Below are 6,623 nucleotides of genomic sequence, written 5' to 3'. Positions count from 1 at the left end.
GAGCCACAGAACTCCAAGGTCCTCCTGACCACAGCTGGGAAAGTTCTACGCTGGAAGACCCTTCTTTCTTTCTTTCTTTCTTTATTTTTAACTATTTTTTTTATTTTTTATTTTTTTGCGTTACGTGGGCCTCTCACTGTTGTGGCCTCTCCCCTTGCGGAGCACAGGCTCTGGACGCGCAGGCTCAGCGGCCATGGCTCACGGGCCCAGCCGCTCCGCGGCATGCGGGATCTTCCCAGACAGGGGCACGAACCCGTGTCCCCTGCATCGGCGGGCGGACTCTCAACCACTGCGCCACCAGGGAAGCCCATGGAAGACCCTTCTTCAGACATGGACCTTATGCTCCTGCACAGGCACCTATTTGTGTGGACTCCATTCTGCCCAATGCACTGACTCCTAATTTATCTGTCTGGGTTGCCAGCACTGCCAGCAAATATCACCCTAACCTCTGCATTCTCAACATAAGTTATCATCCCATTTCTTGTTTCCCAAACTCTTCATTGCCCACTGAGTCTATTTCTGGACTCTCTAATCAGCAACACTGATCTATGGGTCTACCCTTTAGCCAATATCACACCATCTCAATTACTATAGCCTTTTCTTAAAATCAGGTAGTGTGATTCTTCCAACTTTATTCTACTTTGTCATAATTGTTTTAGCTATTCTTGTTCTTTTGCCCTTCCATAAACTTTTTCTGGCTTTCTATAAACTTTTTGAATCAGCTTGTTTATACCTACAAAAAAATCCTGCTGGAATTTTGACTGGCATTACTTTAAATATATAGATCAATTTACTGAAAATTGACACTGTCACTATGTTGAGTCTACCAGTCCATGAACACAGTAGGTATCACTATTTATTTACTATTCATTTAGGTCTTGATTCCTTTCATTAGCATTTTGTAGTTTCCTTGGGATTTTCTCTGACTCCCTCCCAGGCTGCCAGATGTGAGAAAGCCCACAGGGTGCCAAGACAGCAAATGAGCCCCATGCCTTTCCGAGGCTGTACCCTCACTACCAGAGGTTCTTCCGGGTACCATGGTGCCAAGGGCTTCACCCTCTGAAGAGACCATGGGCTGGCCAGCCAGGCACCTGCCCACTCAGCCTAAGCTCTTTGGCCCGCAAAAATAGAGGTTAGAGTCATGATATGATTTTTGTACCAGAGCGGAGACTAAAGACAGCTGTACCAGTACCTACTGTGTACTGGACTCTGACTGGTGCCCAAGAAGGCTGCTGGAGGTGGGAGGAGGCAGGGTCGGGCCTACCCCTTGACTAAGGAAAGTTCTCTGTAGTATTCCACTCCCGTCATTCTGGGTTCACCACAGCCACAGCCTCCACTCTAGTCACCTTCCAGGTGAAACAGTGGAAAGAAAAAACAAAGAGAAGAGAGAAGAGGAGGGAAGAGTAGACCTGATCTCTAGGCCAAATATAAGGACTGCAGAAATACACCAGCCAAATAGAAGCATCAAGGAAGGAAAGAAAGGAGAAGTAATCCTCTGTGTGTAAGAGAGAGATCCTGGGGCTTATAGTCTCTGCTGTTATTTTATTTCAAATACAGAAATCTGATTTAGTAGTATTCTGGGGTGTTATGAAAGGGAAAGTGAGGATCTCTGACAAGCAGAGAGACAGCAGGAAAGTCAGAACTGGACAGTCAGCCCAAAGCTGGTTTTCTGAAGATGACACCTCCCCAAGTTGTGGAAAACACTATGTTGGGGCAATATTATCCTACAGAGCACCCATCCCTACCTAAGGCCCCATGTGTCTCCTTAGGACAATCTACACTGTGGCAAGACTTCAGGCATTAAGGAATAAGTTTCTCCACACCCTCTACCCACAACACTCAGTCCTGAAGTCCTCTTCTCTCCCTCATTCCAACAGCTATAGACATGAGTCACCTTCTAAATAATGAAAAATAAAGACTGTAAATACAAGACAGACTAGTAAGGAGGAAAAAATATCAGTCCTTGGTCCAAGCAGCAGACAGAATGATTTAAATGCATGCTTCCCGCTTTGAATATAAAGACACTCAGCAGAACTGAGAAGAGGGGGAAAGGAGAAGATTAAGAAACCAAGAAAGCGCATAGCCTCAGACCTGTGTGGAATGGCAATTGCCCCAACCCTCTCCAACTCTTATTCTTATGTGACAACCTTCCCCCCACCTCCTCCCAGATCTGCAATCCTAACTGCCTAGGGCTCATAAAGCAACCCCCAGAGGATGAATCTTACACTTTGAGGGATGATGGAGATTGAAGGGAAAGTCTGGCCTGGATTACAGTAGACTACAAAGAACCCATTGAAATTGCTCCCTGAGAAAATAGTAGACCAGTTTTTAAAAACAGGAAGAAAAGTGAGGGAAGAATAGATGAAGGGATAGAGGAAATGGAAAAGGGAGGGAAGAAAGGAGGGAGGGAAGGAAGATAATTTTTTAAAAATCTATGAAGCAAATAATTGAAAGGGCTGTTTTTGAGGACAGAGTGAGCAGAAAGGAGGAGGAAGTAGAAGGAAGTAAGAAGGTTAATGAAAAGTTGTCCAGTGGTAAGGGCCTTGGACAACGGGTTAGGAAATTCAAATTCTAGTCATTGCTCTGCCACTGACTTACTAAATTGCAAGTGCCATCCCTTCTCTGGGTCTCAGTTTCTTCATCTGTGCAATGGGGATGTGTGGGGACTTAGAGCTGCCACCAAGGTCCTTGCCTGCTTAGTTTTCACAGGAGAAAGGCAGACCTCACAGAATTAGGCTGTCAATAGGGATATATGTATCATTTAATTAAATTAGTAATGGATTCAGCAAATATAGGAGTCAGCTGTTTATGAAAAGTTTCTAATACTCCCAAACTCCCATCAACTTACAGAAATCTCATCATATTGCTCCTATTATGCTGCAACTTGCTTTTTCAAAAAACAGCTTTATTGAGATATAATTCACATACCATGAAATTCACCCATTTAAAGTGTACAGTTCAGTAGTTTTTAGTATGTTCACAGAGTTAGGCAACCACCACCACAGTCAATTTTAGAATATTTCCATCAACCCAAAAAGAAACCCTGTATTCATTAGTACTCATTCACCATTTCCTCCCAACCCCACACCCCAACCACAGACAATTACTAGAGTCTGCTTTCTGTTTCTACAAGTTTGCCTATTCTGGACCTTTCATATAAATGGAATCCTGTAATATGTGGCCCTTCGTGTCTGGCTTCTTTCACGTAGCAAAATGTTTTCAAAAGTTTCATCCATGCTGTAGCCTGTATAATATTTTTATTTTTTATGGCCAAATAATATTCCATTGTATTGATATACCACATGGTGTTGAGCTCATCTATTGATGAACATTTAGGTCGTTTCCAACTTTGAGGTACTGTAAACAGTGCTGCTCTAAACATTCACGTTCAAGTTTTTGTGTGAACATGTTTTCATTTCTCTTGAGTTTATTCCTAGGAGTGAAATTGCTGGGTCAAACAGTGACCCAATGTTTAACTTTTTGAACAACTGCCAAACAGTTTTTCAAAGTGGCTGCACCATTTTACAATCCTACAGCAGTGTATGATGGTTCCAATTTCTCCACATCCTTACCAACACTTATTATTATCTGCCTTTTAGATTCTAGCCATCCTAGTGGTTGTGAAGTGGTATCTCTGTGGTTTTGATTTGCATTTCCCTAATAACCAAAAATCTTGAGCTTCTTCTCATGTAGTTATTGGCCATTCATATACTTGTGTGTGTGTGTGTGTGTGTGTGTGTGTGCAGTACGCGGGCCTCTCACTGTTGTGGCCTCTCCCGTTGCGGAGCACAGGCTCTGGACGTGCAGGCTCAGCGGCCATGGTTCACGGGCCCAGCCGCTCCGTGACATGTGGGATCTTCCCAGACCGGGGCACGAACCCGCGTCCCCTGCATCGGCGGGCGGACTCTCAACCACTGCGCCACCAGGGAAGCCCTCATATACCTTTTTTGAAGAAATGTGTATTTAAATATTTTGCCAGTTTTGAAATTGCAACATTTGTCCTTTTATTTTTGAATTGTAAGAATTCTTTATATACTCTGGATACCAGTGCCTTATAATGTATACAATCTACAAGTATTATAATTTTTCAGGGTAAGATTTTTTTCCTCTACCCAAAGCAAATTTCCATGTCATTCCATCTATCTGGCAGGCTTATTATTATTTATCATTTTACTGATAGTGTAACAAGTTCCCAAACAGGGGATCTTCTATTAGACCTCCTATTAATCTCCCATTAGACTTCCACTTTAGGCAGGCTCTAAATTTCATCTCCTGCCCTGTGTACTTTATGTAGCCATCAAAATGGAACACAATGCCTCCAAATTTTTCAGAAACCTCAAGGATAAAAGCTGACTTTGATACTCTCACCTCCCAGGAGTCCTGCTATCATTTCATTTATGGCTTCTGTGAATTCCATACTTGAATACCAAGGAGTGATGCATTTAAGAAGCTTTGACTTACTCAGTGTTTTAGTCGTTTTCATGAGGATGCTTATTCAGGGTCTTTTAAAATATGTTGTAAAAAATGGAAGTCTGCATTTGCTTTGTTTTAAAATTTTATTTTGAAATAATTGTAGATTCAAGGAATCTAAAAAGATAGTACGGAAATGTTCTGTGTACCTTTCATCCAGTTTCACCCAAGGGTTACTATAATACCATATCAAAACCAGGAAACTGACATTGATACAATGTATTAGTATAGTTCTGTCTATTTATCACAAGTGTAGATAATCAAGATACAGAGCTATTCCATCATCACAAAGTCTTCCCTTGTGCTACCCCTCTATAATCATATTCATCCCTCTACTCTCACAATTCCTGCCCCTGGAAACTAATTGTCTCTTCTTCATCTCTATAACTTTATTATTTCAAGAAAACTATATATGTGGAATCATACAGTATGAGACTTTTGGAGACTGGATGTTTTCGCTCTGAATAATGTCCTTTAAGCCATACAAATTACTGCATGTATCAAGAGTTTGCTCATTTTTATTGCTGAGTAGTAATCCATGGTATGCAAGCAGCAGTTTCTGTAATCATTCCTTTAATAAAGGACATTTCGGTTGTTTGCAACTTTTTTACTATCAAAAATAAAGCTGCAATTATATTCCTGTTTGCTTTCATTATACTTATATCATTATATTTGAAATGAGTTTCTTATACATATGATATAATTGGGTCATTTTTTAAATCCACTCTTCCACTCTCTGTCATTTAATTGATGTATTTTAGACCATGTGTTTTAATGTAATTATGGAACTGTTAGGGCTTGAGTCTGACATTTTATTTTTTTAACACAATTTGGTTTTCAGAGACGTTTCAGATTCAGCGCAAAATTGAAAGGAAGGTACAGAGATTTCCAATATACTCCCTACCCCTACACATGTGTAGCCTCTCCCATTATCTGGCACCAGAGTGGTACATTTGTTACAACTGGTAAACCTGCATTGACACATCATTATCACCCAAAGTCCACAGGTTCACTCTTGGTGTTGTACATTCTATGGGTTTGGGAAAATGTATAATGATATGTATCCACCATTATGATACCATACAGAGTAGTTTCACTGCCCTAAAAACCCTCTGTGCTCTACCTGTTCATGCTTCCTTTCCCCCATCGCCTGGAAACCACTGAATTCTTACTGTCTCCATAGTTTTACCTTTTACAGACTGTCATATAGTTGGAATCATATAGTATGTAGCCCTTTCAGATTGGCTTTCTTTCACTCAGTAATAAGCATTGAAGATTCCTTCATGTCTTCATGGCTTAATAGCTCATTTCTTTTCAGCATTGAATTGTGGTGTTCCATTGTCTGGATGTGCCACAGTTTATGTATCCATCTACCTACTGAAGTATACCTTGTTTGCATCCAAGTTTTGGTAATTGGGAATAAAGCTGCTATAAACATCCATGTGCAGGTTTTCGGGGGACAGAAGTTTTCAACTACTTTGAGTAAATACCAAGCAGTGTGATCGCTGGGTTTTGTGGTTAAGAGTATAGTTTTGTAAGAAACGTCCAAGCTGTCTTCCAAAGTGGTTGTACCATCTTGCATTCCCACTAGCAATGAATGAGTGTTCCTGTTGCTCCATATTCTCACCAGCAGTTGACATTGTCAGTGTTTCAGAATCTGTCCATTCTAATAGGTATGCAGTGGTATCTCATTGCTGTTTTAATTTGTATTTCTCTGATGATGTATGAGATAGAGCATCTTTTCATATGCTTATTTCTCATCTGTAACTCTTCATTGCTGAGGTGCCTGTTCAGATCTTTGGACCATTTTTTAATCAGGTTGTGCATTTTCTTGTTAAGTTTTAAGAGTTCTTTGTATATTTTGGATAACAGTCCTTTATCAGTTATGAATTTGCAAAGATGTTCTCCCAGTATGTGGCTTGTCTTTTCATCCTCTTGGTAGTGTATTTTGTAGAGCAGAAAAGAGAGAGGAGATATGGGGATATGTGTATACGTATAGCTGGTTCACTTTGTTATACAGCAGAAACTAACACACCATTGTAAAGCAATTATACTCCAATAAATATATTTTTAAAATATATGAACAGTGACTCAGAACTGTATAGGGGAATATGCCACAACAATAACATAAAAGATGGGAAAAGGCAGTCAGA

Source organism: Pseudorca crassidens, chromosome X (assembly GCF_039906515.1).
Source record: "Pseudorca crassidens isolate mPseCra1 chromosome X, mPseCra1.hap1, whole genome shotgun sequence".
Classification (NCBI taxonomy): domain Eukaryota; kingdom Metazoa; phylum Chordata; class Mammalia; order Artiodactyla; family Delphinidae; genus Pseudorca; species Pseudorca crassidens.
Note: the sequence above shows the minus strand (reverse complement) of the source record.